The sequence below is a fragment of the Rhinopithecus bieti genome, unplaced genomic scaffold, assembly GCF_001698545.2.
Source record: "Rhinopithecus bieti isolate Rb0 unplaced genomic scaffold, ASM169854v2 scaffold_1422, whole genome shotgun sequence".
Classification (NCBI taxonomy): Eukaryota; Metazoa; Chordata; class Mammalia; order Primates; family Cercopithecidae; genus Rhinopithecus; species Rhinopithecus bieti.
The window spans coordinates 2,651,847-2,666,654 of NW_016803659.1; positions in this window are offsets into that span (position 1 = coordinate 2,651,847).

Below are 14,808 nucleotides of genomic sequence, written 5' to 3' on the forward strand. Positions count from 1 at the left end.
TCTATACATAGTACCTAACTAAAAGAGTTATTGGAACTTAATAGTAATTTCACTTCCTCTCTATGGGCTTCATTTTCCATATATATACAAATAGATGTGAGATTCAAGGAAGTGGAGTCAAAATAATTGTCAAAAATAATTCCCAGCATATTAGATTGAGTGATTAAGAAAAAATATATTTATTGTACATGTGTTTAAATATGGGTATACAAAAATCATTTTCAACGGATTCAATATATATATATATATATTTATATATAATATATATATATATATATCACGCCAATCCTTTAAGGTACTTCGGATTTATTCCTGGATACTCAGTGGGTTTTAAGAAAGATTTCCACAAGTATCTGTTTGAAAAACATTTGGAAAGATTAATCTGAGGTTATTTGTAAGAGGTGTCCATTGCTGATTCTACAGAAATCAATTACGGAAAAAAACATTTAACAAGCCGGTTATATGTATACGCCGTTGTTGGTAATGAGGCTTATTCAGCAATCAAGTTAGGATGGCAGTAGTGTGTGAAATGTTTGAAAAGTTACAGGAGATTTAGAGAAAAATAGATGTTGCAGATTCAAGGAAGTGAGTCAATCAAAATATTTCCAAAAATATTAGATTGAGTGGATTAAGTACAATTTATTGGTAACATGTATAATCTAAAATGTGTTATACAAAATAAGTTTTTCCCAAGGATAAAATTCGGAGTTGAACAGATGTATTGGTTTTCATTTTTGAAACGAAATGAACAACTAAGTTACTTGGATGAATATTGTTTGGATATTAAGACACCTTATACTTCAATTTTATTTCTGCCTAGACACTAAACAACCAGTGTATAATCAATGCTTGCATCCAAACTAAAGTATTTCATTCTTGCTGAAAAAAAAAAGAAAATATTTGTCATTTTATCAAAAATTTTGATTGACTAAAATCATATTAAATCATTTACTGTGTATTTAAGCTGATAGATAATATCCTCTTTCTCTAACACACGCATACATGAGCGTGCGTGCACACACACATCACATTACTTCCAGAACTACTAAGAAGATTGCTCCAAGCATCTAATCATTGTTAAAAAGATCTATCTCCCCACCATAACACTGCTATTAGAAGGGCTCCTCTTTCTCTACTGTTATATTTCAGTTCTCAGTTGACACATTATAATAGTACATTTTCATTCACTCCAAAAATAAGCTAGTCTGCTGACATCACATGCACACACACACACACACACACACACACCCCTTCAGTTGTCAATTATTCTTGACTACGCCTCCTACCCTTCAATTCTCCACTTTCTAAAGACAATATGAGCTCTCCAAGCTGGACTCTATACTTATACCAGAAGCAAGGGACAAATTTCATTTATGCAGATATTCCCTTGTATTGCTCCTCTTGCTTCTCCACCAATCAGTCTTTACTTTCCATTGTACTTCAAGGTCTTTGATTTTTCAGTTACACCCTCTTTTCAAGCACTCTTCGCAACGGAATTGTTCCACTCAGATTTTAAACAGGCTCAAATTTCTCCCATATAAAAACTAACAACACAAAACCAAATAAACAAACAAAAAACTTTTCCTCACACTGGTCTTTACCTACCACCCTGTCTTGCAACCCTTGAATGAAGTGTGTACTTATCCAGTTCGAACATCCTCATATGCCATTCATTATTCACTCTTTCACACTGTTTGTTAATAATATACTGCAGGCAAGAACTGTACTGACACTATATCAATATCTCACCTAGCTCTCTGCTCTTAACATGAGTTCTTTTTATTTAACTTAAACTAGTGCAGTCCATTGTTGACTCTCATTCATTTGGAAGCTCTCTCTTTTCCTTCCTTCAGTGACAACATCTCAGCTCATTTTCTACCTTCCCTTTCTGCCCATTCTCCATCTTAGTCTCCTTTCTGTAGTTCTATTTCTCTCACAGCAATAAAATCATTGCCCATGATGTTATCCCCAAAATACTTTTTTTAACATCTTCTTTTACTGTACATATTATTTCATGTTAGTCGCATTTACCCCTGTGGATTTAAGTATTATAAAATTTGATGGATTTAAAAAATCCATATATCCATTCTGATTACCGTATCTTGGCCTCCAACTAAATCTGTATCCTTTGCCTTTCTCCTGATCTTAAGTTTTATATGTTATCTTTTGCTGAGTTCCAGAACTATATATTCAGAAGTTTAATATAGTTTATGAAATACAAAAATGTAATTCAATGGGAATATAAAATGCAATTATTATATTTTAAAAATAATATAAATGATAGTTCCTTAAACTCTATATATCTTGCTGAATTCTCCATTTACACGTAGCAAAACTGTGGGTGCTCATTTTATTATACATTCCAGTGCATGTCTTGGCCCATAGTGGGTGTTTAAAAAACGCTAAATAGCAGCAAATGCAGAGGTAAACTATACAAGCCCGTTCTAATCATCTGTTTGCTAAATGATATCCAAAATAACTTCTACTATTCCTTAAATTGATGATTTAGTGTCAATATTGAATTTTGTAGGATTTCTACTTATCACAGCAGATTGCAATTTTAATCTTTGGTTTAGAACAACTCATTAAAAGCATTTAGTTCATCAACATCCTATTTGGTAAATATTTGACAAGGCTTAATCACCTGAATTTTTCCATTTGAAGCTATTTATCGCTTTGATACTGGAATTAGAATCAAAATCTACCTAAGCAAATCTATCTAAGTAAACTCTGAAACTTAGTTTACTTGATTTGGTTTGGATAATAACATGTTCCTGTGGGGATATCTTGCACTCTTGATATGAATGTCTGAAGAAAAGGAGCCCTATGCATTTTGAGAAACGAATAATTTATACACCAAATTAAAAAGTTGAGACAGCTAAATTCAACCACTGCAACCAAAATGGGAAACTTTAGCTTAGACTTTAAAGATGGTGGGTAAGGGTGTTATTGATCATTTTGAACATTAGAAAGATGTTGGAAATCAACTTAAATATTAGTACATTTTCTCTGATAAAAGTATTGCTTAAGAAATTAAAATACCTTCTTATCTCAGGATTCACTATTATAATGCAGTTCATCAAGGGGAATTCTAACAAATTACAATTTATAATCTTGAAGAACATGAAGTAAAAGCAGGTTTTATATAAAAGATGTGTCTTTGGCCGGGCGCAGTGGCTCATGCTTGTAATCCCAGCACTTTGGGAGGCTGAGGTGGGCGGATCACCTGCGATCCGGAGTTTGAGAGCAGCCTGATCAACATGGAGAAACCCTGTCTCTACTAGAAGTGCAAAAATTAGCTGGGCATGGTGGCATATGCTTGTGATCCCACGTATTTGGGAGGCAGGAGAATTGCTTGAATCTGGGAGGCGGAGGTTGTGGTGAGCCCAGGTCGCGCTATTGCACTCCAGCCTGGGCAACAAGAGCAAAACTCCATTAAAAGAAAAAAAAAAACAGAAGAAGAACATGTGTCTTAGTCTATTCAGGATGGTAAAAACAAAAATTCATAAACTTAGTAGTTTACAAACGATAAAAATATATTTCTCACGTTTCTAGAGTCTGAGAAGTGAAGATGCCCAAGACCAAGGCACTAGCAGATTCAGTGTCTAGTGAGGGCCCACTTTCATAGACAATGCCTTTCCACTGGGTCCTCACATGCTGGAAAGGGCAAGGCAGTGCTCTGCGGCCCTTTTGATAAGGACACTAATCCTATTAACGAGGGCTTCACTTTCATGACCTAATTACTTCCCATAAGTCCCACCTCTTAATATGATCCTCTTGGGGATTAAGATTTCAACATATGAATTTGAAGTGGACATAGACATTCAAATCACAGCAAGATGCTTCGATATCCTTTTAAAATTGGAAGGGCTTTTGGCATCAACTCATTGTTGAGCATTTCACAAATAGCACAGTTTAAAAGGAGACATTAACTTGTAATCAGAATTTTACTTGTTAAAAAATTGAATTTTATATGGAGGAAGATCTGTAACATTTCTTTTGGAAAGACTTCTTTTCCAGCTCCACCCCCATGATTCATGTATTTATATCAAATAAACCGTATTAAAATTAACGACCACCTAATATTAAAAACATTTCATTTATAATAAAAAATCTGAATCTTTTCATAATGACTTGATGCTTGCAGATAATAAATATGATTCACAAAGTTAATATTATTATTGATTCTGCAATGTGAATAAGCTCAAAATACACACATGCAAAAAAAAAACACACACACACAAACACAGGGGGCGCCATTACTGACTAATCAAGAAGAAATTCAATGAAAAAAAATGAAGTAATATTTTTTACGCAATTTTGATGGAGCTGGAGACAGTTATTCTAAGTGAAGTAACTTAGGAATGGAAAACCAAATACAATATGTTGTCACACATAGGAGGGAATTAAGCTAGATGAGTGCTTTAAAAGATATTGGAGACTCACAAATGGAAAGGGTAGAAGGGAACTGCATACTAGGTATAACGTACACTACTCCAGTGACCAGTACACTAAAATCTCAGACTTCACCACTGTTACAATTAATCCATTCAACCAAAAACATTTGTATCCCAAAAGCTATTGAAATGTATGTATTTATGTTTCAACAATATTATACAAATATTAACACCCTTTACTTTTAATGTATGCTTTCCATACTGTTTCATTATAAGAATTAAAAATGGTTGCATTAGTTTGGTGCCATAATAGCTTAGAGCAAGAGATAAAAGCAGTGAGATTGATATCAAAGCTTTGCCCACACCTGAATAGCTGACAGAAAATACTAGCTAATGACAATGCATTGCATACTAGAAAGTTGCTAAGATAATAGATCTTAAGGGTTTATACCAATGCAGAAAAAGGTGGCTATGTGATATTATAGATATGTTAATTAGCTTGATTGTAGTAATTATTTTGCAATGTGTATATATATATTAAAATACCATGTTGTATTCCCAAACACATACAATTTTTACTTGCCAGTTATACGTCAGTAAAGGTAGAAAAAAAAAGAAAGAAAACACTGGGTCAGACCATTAAAATAATGCTTTAGGCTTTAGCTGAATTTGTCCTAAACTACAAAATTATCACCTATTTTGTCAATTATTTAATAGGGCTCTTTACTAAGATTAGTTTTGGTTAATGGGGTTGTGGTACATTATTACTGCCACAAACTCCTACAACTTCGGTAAAAGCACTTTCGTATAATATTATATCTCTGCTACTTCTATCCCGAGGTCTAATCCTTTCCTCCATTCTCTTAATTTTGGGCTCACTTCGTGATACACTTTAAATAATAGACTTTAGCATAAGTAATACTGTGCAGTTTCCAGAGTATTAGCATCAAGAGGCCTTGCTTCTTCTGCCTTCTTCATCTTGGAATGCTTTCCTAAGACGGTCATGTAAGGAAAGTAGTCACTTTTATTGGAAGATTATGAGAGGAGGGGCCAGCTGGGCTTCCTGGGTCGAGTAGGGACTCAGAAAGCTGTGAAACTCACTCATTTCCTGCATCAGGACTTACTTCTGTCCTGGCTGAATAATATTGACGATATATGCTTAAAATATTTCTAGCACCAGGAACTGTGCATGCGTTTTCTTCCCCAAGAAAGCTATAAACAGCGAAAATGTTGCTTTAAGTTTCCCTGTGTCCTCTCTCCCTCTCTCCCTTCCCCTTCCCCCGAAACTAAAGAATGTTAACTGCCCATTTTTCTGACATAATTTGTAAAGTCCTGTAGGATCCTGTCTCTTTTGCCATGCCACTGCAAAGTCATAAAGTAGATAAAACCAAAGTTGCAATTCCGGTTTTCCTCAAAATCGAAAACATGTCACAAATGGTTAATTGTCTTGTTTCTTGCTCTGGTAACAGCTTCCCGCCTCACCTATCTCCTGCGTTAAAGAGTTTAAAAGGCAATCACCCAAAACCAACAGTGGCTACCCGTTCGGAACCCCTTCCACGTTGTGGAAGCTTTGTACTGTCACTCTGTTTAATAAAACCGACAGCCTTTTCTATCCGTCCATGTCTCCATCACTCGCCGTGGTCAGCCGCCACACCAGTTCTTTGGCAGGGCTAGGCAAGAACCTGAAGCGTTACAATTATTAGCCATATGAATAATTAAGTCATTACAGATGACAGCCAGCATCAGTGACCAAATATATATGTCACACTCTCAAGAATTTTCCAGCCCAACTAAACCTTCAACTAAATTCAGCTTCCCAGGTAAAAATGAAACAGTGATGCGTCTCTCTAAAACATACAAAAAACTAGCCGGGTGAGGTGGTGGGCGCCTGTAGTCCCAGCTACTCGGGAGGCTGAGGCAGGAGAATGGCGTAAACCCAGGAGGCAGAGCTTGCAGTGAGCTGAGATCCAGCCACTGCACTCCAGCCCGGGCGATAGAGCGAGACTCCATCTCAAAAATAAATAAATAAATAAATAAAAAATAAATAAAAACAATAAGGAACCACTCTAATTGAAAGGACACTGAGAGATAGTATGACATTGTTTTAAAACTAGGTTTCGGAGTGGTTTGGTAGAGATAACTGATATAGAAACCGGTACCTAAAATCGGGATATTGGTAAAACAAAACAAAACAAAAAAAACGTAATAAATGAAAAAGAAAGAAATGAAAACTGGGAGGTGGGTAATCAGGAAGAACAGTGAGCAAACTTCATTTGAAGGTTAGAAAAAGAAAGACCTGTACTATACAGTGGTGGAAAAGATTTCAACACTTGAATGTCATAAATTGCAAGACAGAAAATATGTCCTGTGCCTATGGCTAAAAAAGATGTTCAGGAAGAATGTTGAAGCATCCTTTGCCTTCTATTCATTGAATTACATTTTGTCTAATAAGAACAGGAAATCAGAGCTAAACTGAAGAAGGGCCTATTCAGTTTGAAAGTAGACTTTAGCAGAAATATAGAAGGCTCCATATGTACATTTTCCTTGAAAATAAAACTGTATCTCATCCTTAAACTTTTCATTGTAAGAATTATTTTNAGGTTAGAAAAAGAAAGACCTGTACTATACAGTGGTGGAAAAGATTTCAACACTTGAATGTCATAAATTGCAAGACAGAAAATATGTCCTGTGCCTATGGCTAAAAAAGATGTTCAGGAAGAATGTTGAAGCATCCTTTGCCTTCTATTCATTGAATTACATTTTGTCTAATAAGAACAGGAAATCAGAGCTAAACTGAAGAAGGGCCTATTCAGTTTGAAAGTAGACTTTAGCAGAAATATAGAAGGCTCCATATGTACATTTTCCTTGAAAATAAAAACTGTATCTCATCCTTAAACTTTTCATTGTAAGAATTATTTTTTAAGGTAAGACTTGCAATATATATATATATATATATATATATATACACACACACACACACACACACATATATATATATATGTATTGCAGAAAGATTTTCAGAGTGAGAATTTAATTTAGGGTAAAGAGCACTTAGCAACTTGGCTGCAAGTCAATTTATTAAGAACTCAGAAATATTTAAAGGTATGCCCCTTTTGAGTTCACAGCTTTTAGACAAAGAAAATACACACACACACACACACACACACACACACACACACAAATCCCATCCATACATGGATATGATGGAGATTATGAGATTGTGAATATTAAGCCTAATGCTGTAATTAGAATGATATTAGGTGGTGTTCTGGGAAAGGTTTAGCAAGTATTATCTGTGGAGTAAATGCGAATCCTTTGTACCAAAAGGACAGAATGTGATTGCTATGATTTGAAAGTGACCACCTCCCCTCCTCCGCAAAGGTCGTGTATTGAACTTTTCATCCCCAATGCAGCAGTTTTGAGAGGTGGGATCTTTAAGTGATGACTCAGTCATGAGGTCTCTGCCTTCATCAATAGATTCACTCTATTACTGTCAGGGTGGGTTAGTTATTGTGGGAATGGATTCCTCATGAGAGGATGACTTTGGCCTCTTTTCCTCTTTCTCTTGTACATGTTTTCTTTCCCTTCAGCCTTTTACCCTGGGATGATGCAGCAAGAAGGCTCTCACCAGATGTAACCCCTTGATCTTGAACTTCCCAGCCTCTAGAACTGTGAGCTAAAAAAACTTCTACAGTTTATACATTACCCAGTCTCAGATATTCTGTTGTAGTAGCACAAAACAGACCAAGATAGTAGTAGATTGTTTAAAGGCTAAAAATCTGTCCCATTCCAGCATACACACCCCTTGCAATACTCATTAGATTCAGAGTTTTGAGATCTAGTTTTCTAACCTCCTAAAGTCATAGTTGACCTTGGGACTAGGTCTGATAAGTAGAATATGGCACATGTGGCATATACCAGTATTCCAGCATATACTAGCATTAACTGAGGGATAAATAATGATTTTCCATGAAGACAGAAGAAGCGTGCTCTAAACTACTGTACCAGGAGTCTGAAGCATTAAACAGTGTATGGTGTATTCAAGAATACAGAAGTAGTTCAAATTGGCAGAATAATTTGTTTTGAAGAAGGAAGATATTATAAATATCCAAGAAAAAGATAAGGGAATCAGGGATATTTAGGAAGAGAAGAATCCTAAAATGGTTAGGAAGTATAAATAAAAGACCTGATAATTTATTGTACATCCATTAGATAAGCAGTGTCTGTATTTAATTTATGCAGATTATTTTATTCCTCTAACTTTCTAGATTTTAATGTAGAAGAATGTCAGAAGAATCCTCTAAAGTGTCTGGCCAAGAAAATTTGAAACTGCTTAAAAGCCTGGAAAACAATTTTCCCATATTGGTTTGAAATTGCTTTCTATCTTGATGACACTGGTATAATTCTCAAGACTGTTTTTTTCTTTTTTTTTTTAAACGTTGTTTATTGATGTTTGGCTCCTATATCTTTATATAATGATATAAAAAATCTATACAGGGCTGGATATTCTCCAATTTTGAGGAAAAGTTGTGTTATGTACTCTGATGTAGACAAAAATGTAGATGTTCTCATGCTAATGCCTTTCCAAGAGAATTTAAAATTATAAAATTGAAAAAAAGTATATTGATTTGCTTTGGGGACAATGAACTAATTGGGGCTCAATACCGTGTAACTCATATATCATATATTCTTTTTCATTCTGTCATCAATTCTGGGATATATCAGTCTGATTAAAAAACAAAATTCTGGAAGGAAGCTGGAAATTGGTAATTAGGAAAATGGAAGATCGTAAAGAGGTCAGATAGGTGGAAAAGAAACAGATGGTGCAAGTTCTAGAATACCAGACCTGGAAGGAAGATAGATTATCACATGACATACAAGGAAGATTTTTTCACTTCCATGACATTGCAATTTATTTAAATGACTATAATTTTGTATGAAATCAAAACATGTAATTCCTGTTCTGTTGCTGACATAGAATGTCAATTTATTGAAATCAAGTCAATTTATAATTTATTCTAGAGAGCGGTTGTCAACGTGTGGCTCCCAAACTATCATTATGAGCACAACTTGGAAACTTGTTTGAAATGCAACTTCTCAGGATCCGATTCAAGACTTAATGAACCAGAAATGCTGAGCATGGAGCTGAACATTCTGTGTCTTAACAAGCCCTATAGGTGATTCTAATCACACTGTATTTTGGCAACCACTGCGCTAGAGGCACCAATACTGACAATATTTGGGACAGCTTCCAGTGCCTGGTCAACTTAGCCATTTTTTTTTTTTTTTTTTTTTTTTTTTTTTTTTTGAGATGCAGTTTTGCTCTTGTTGCCCAGGCTGGAGAGCAATGGCATGATCTTGGCTCACGACAACCTCCACCTCCTGGGTTCAACCGATTCTCCTGCCTCAGCCTCCCTAGTAGCTTGGATTACAGGCGTGTACCACCACGCCTGGCTAATTTTGTATTTTTAGTAGAGACAGGGTTTCTGCATGTTGGTCAGGCTGGTCTTGAACTCCCGGCATCAGGTGATCCACCTACCTCGTCCTCCCAAAGTGCTGGGATTACAGGCGTGAGCCATTGCTCCCAGTCAAGGCCATGTGACTTTTAGCATTCATCTTAACATCTCTGACTCCATTTTCTTTACGAAGGTTAAAAGAAAAAAAAAAAAAAGAGAGAGATTAAATTACTATTAATTACTATTAAAGTCCCTCAAACAAAAATATATTCTGATGAATTTTATTTTTATATTGCCAAATGTGGATACTTGAAGAGCTATGAGAGCCTACATGATCAGCCTTCTTTCCACCAAGCATATTACCTCTCTGAACGCACCTCAGTGATCTCCTGATCCTTCTTTCCATTCAACCCCACTGCCCTCCCTACTGTTTTGTTGTTGTTATTGTTGTTTTTGCATGCCTGTGTATTTCCACCTTAGGGTTTTCACTTTGATTGTCTTATCTTTCCTTCAGAAAAATTGGTAACTGTGTCACCTCCTTCAGATCTTTGATTATCAACTCCTTAAAAGGACTATTCTGCTGACTACTACATTCAAAATTTTAACACAAACCACACTACCTTGACTCTTTATCCTGCCCTACTTTTTTCCATTTTATATAGGAATAATCACCTCTGAAATTATTATATAACTTATTTATGTATAAGTTTTTTGCCCTAACCTATATCAAATATAAATTCCAAGGACCTTTGTTTTATTTTTCCACTCATCTATTCCATATCTGAAAGTATTTAAGAACTTAAAAATATTTCTCAAATGAATGAAGGAAAAATGAATGAGTTAGTAAGTATGTGAGTGTAGCTTGGATGACATAGGTAATGTTACATAATTTAAAATTATATACGATTTTGGCACTTTGGCTAATGTAGACTTATTTAAGCTCAAATTGATCACTTGATGAATCCTTTAATCCAACTACATCTAGGAATCTGAGATAGTTGTTTAGTCAGTTCTTCACTTAATAAAGTCTTAACACCCATGGCTGTTTCCCTTGCTTTCAGAATTATAGGATGATGCATTAATATTAAATGTTGAGGAACAATGGATGGTTCTACATAAATGAATTGAAGTCATATAATATTCCTAAATGTTTTTTTTTTTCATTTTCTTCTTTCTCTTCTTTTCTTCCTTCCTTTCTCTTTTTCATTCTTTTATTTATTCACAGAATGTTTGTTGCATGTATTCTGTCTAATGCTCATCATTTTACTATGTGCTGTTAAGGCAGTAGTGGTCAAACATTGATCCTGCCCAGGTGCAGCTACAATATAGAAATATACAGTGACAGAGACATACATTAAGAAATGAATATATAAAATATAATTACATTTTTTGCTATTCCCAAGAGTAACAAATAAGAGTACAATGACTAAAACTAAATGAAAGGTGACTATTTAGAAGCACTTGTCAAGAAAAGCTCTTTAAGGAAATATTTTAGTTTACTAGAGTCACCATGACAAAGTGCAACGCACTGGGTGGCTTACACAACAGAAATTTGTCTCACAATTCTGGAGTCTGAGGACTGTGTGAGAAAGTCTATTCCATGCCACTAGCCTAGCTTCTGTTTGTTTCAGGATGGAATTTTGCATTCCTTGACTTACTTAAAACAACACTTCAAACCCTGCCTTCATCTTTACATGGCATTTTCACTGTATGTATATCCGTGCCCAAATTTTCCCTTTTTATAAGAATATCTGTTATATTGGATTAGCGACCCATCCTACTCCAGTGTGACCTCATGTTAAATAATTACATCTGCAATCACCCTATTTCCAAATAAGGTCACATTCTAGAGTACTAGGGATTAATATTTCAGCATAGGAATTTGGAGGCATGGAGGAGGCACAATTCAACCTAAAACAAAAGCCAAAAAATATGATCTCATTTCCTTAATGAAGACACAGGTGTTCTCCTGGACTCAGTGCATCTAGACCCCAATAAAAGGGGTTCTTGCCCTGGACCCTGCACTTTAGCAGGCCCAACTCTGGCCCTTCTCTAGCCTCACCTTTCCCTAAAGAGTAAGGGATCCATATAGCCAAGAGAATGTGCCCGCCCAAGCACTGCACTGACCTTTCTCAAACATATGCTGGTATCTTGGAACCTAGATTTGTCTGACCACGTGGTCCCAGGCTTGGTACAGAACTTGAAAGAAATTAATCTCCAAGTTCATCTTCCTAAAAGCAAATCAAACCCTTCTAGTCCTGAGGAGGTGAGAACTTATGTCCTTCAGATGGAAAGGAAGAGAGTAACAAATGAAAGAGAATAGGAATGGCATTTGATCTCTCTACCATCATTTCTGATGGGGAACTCCAAAAAAGCCCCAAATACTTAATTCAAATTTGGCCTACATGGTGTTTATGAAGCTATATTTGTCAATATTGGAGCAAAGTTATATATGTGACAGGTTTTATTTTTTTAAGCTGGATTACAGTTGTAAAATATTGAACTAATGTTACATGGGCAACTTTTTGTAAACTTTCCTTTTTTGATGGTTGATATTAGAATACATTTGATTACAGTTAAAAGTAACCCAACAGACAGAGGAGTTTATTCTTTAAAGTAAGACTCAGCAAACTACAATTCATAGGACAAATCCAGGCTACTATTTGTTTTTATAAATAAAGTTTTATTGGAACTCAACTAAACTAATTCATCTACATATGGCCTATGGCTGCTTCCATACCACCTTGGCAGAGTTGAATGGTTGCAAAAGACGTTCCATAACTCACAAAGCCTAAAACACTGGCCTTATACAGGAAAATAGTATCTGACCTTTTACAAAAAAAAAAAAAAAAAAAAATGATTGTGGACATTTCATTTAAGAGACAGAGAAGATAACAAAAGAGTGAGTTTTGCAAGAAAATAAGAAAGGGTAGTTGCAAAACATAAGTAGAGTGACAAGAATAGACAGAATCCTTTGTCACTCAAAATAGGAAGAATAAAAACAGAGTGGGCCAAGATAGGTGTATGCATTTAGAGGCAGGAAAATAATTCTTACATGCTAGGTAGAAAACATATGTGCATGCACACACACACAGACACAAACATACACACACACACACACACACACACACACCCCTTATGAAAGCTTTAAGCAAAAATATACATTTAAGATTATTTATAAAGATCTTGTTTTATAATGTTTGTAATCAAATGAATTTTACTTATCAAGTGAAACTTTATGATAAGTATTTTATGATACTTATCACCCAGTATTGCAGTCATTTGTCTATTTTTCTGTCCCTGGTATAGAATAGAAATTCCATGACACAGAGGCCCTGGTCACATTTACCTTTATTCACAGTATCTAACACAATATTTGTCAGGAAGTAGATATGCAATAAATGTTTGTTATTTAATTAATAACAAGCAAGCAAATAAATGACAATATTTCAAAGATATATTAGATTTTAAAACACATGTATGCCCTACCACCAGAAGGGAAATTTTTGTGTCTGGTCTATCTGTAGAGAGTTTAGGTTTGAGACCATTACTCTATTCTGGTATTTGTAGTTCATTGATGGATGACTATTGCAATCTACATCATTCCAAACGACAAAACTTTCCAAAAGGCAGAAGGAAGAGAGTTTAATCTGATTAATTTATTGTTTGCTTTTAAGTACAGATTAAAAAAACATTAGCAAGAAACCTGTTAGCAAAAAATCATTGACTTAGTATATTAGAATATACTCTTTAAAACATACAACTTTTCAATCACCAAAATACCATTTCTCTGATATTGAATTAAGAAATGAAGGAATAGATATGTGCAGAGCATTATTTTGCATAAGAATAAGATCTGCTAAATTTAGGAAAAGAGATGAAATTTATTCAGCAAAAATTGATCTATTTTAAGATTGTCAGTATAATATTTACATTCATGTGGAATAATTGGCAGATATAAAATTACAGTTATCATTATTTTGATAAAAGAATATATAGATAACTTGCAAAATCCACCAGAAATGCTCTAAATATAAAAGTGATTAAATATTTAGTTTAAACTGGAAAATGGCTTAATTGTATTTTTTAGCTGATAATTATTGCACTATTTTTAAAATTATACACAAAACACTACATATTTACTTAAAATACTTAATTCTGCCTAAGAGTTCCAGAAGGATTACCAAAACATAAAGGTTTTATAACTTAATTATAATTGGGGCTTTACAGTCAGAACCATAGAGGATATTTGCAGATACTTCTGAAACTTTAAGTTGAAATTTTATTCCATTTTGGCCAAATAAAAAATCAGTAACTACCAGAGCCCAAGGTCTAATTTCACTATTTTTTGTTTTGTTTTGTTTTGTTTAAATAACTTTGCCTCAATTTATCAAACAAAAGTATCTATTTTATATGGAATATTATTTAGGCTGTTATCGTTGATAGTTAATATTCAAATAACACATTGCAAATGCTTTCCAAAGTTTGTATTAAACGGCTTTCCACAGTTTAATACATGAGATCTGCTTATGAATCCTGTGCTGGGTGTATTATACAATTTTACAAATAAGAAGAGTTAGCGGCCGGGCGCGGTGGCTCACCCTGTAATCCCAACACTTTGAGAGGCCAAGGAGGGCACATCACGAAGTCAGGAGATCAAGACCATCCTGCCTAACACAGTGAAACCCTACCTCTACTATAAAAAAATATATATAAAAAATTATTCAGGCGCAGTGGTGGATGCCTGTAGTCCCAGCTACTCAGCTACTCAGGAGGCTGAGGCAGGAGAATGGCGTGAACCCAGGAGGCAGAGGTTGTAGTGAGCCGAGATGGTCCCACTGCACTCCAGCCTGGGGGACAGAGCGAGACTCCATCTAAAAAAAAAAAAAAAAAAATTTTTTTTTTTTTCCAAGGGATGCTAAGGAAAGGAAAAAAAAAAACCCATAGGATGAGGG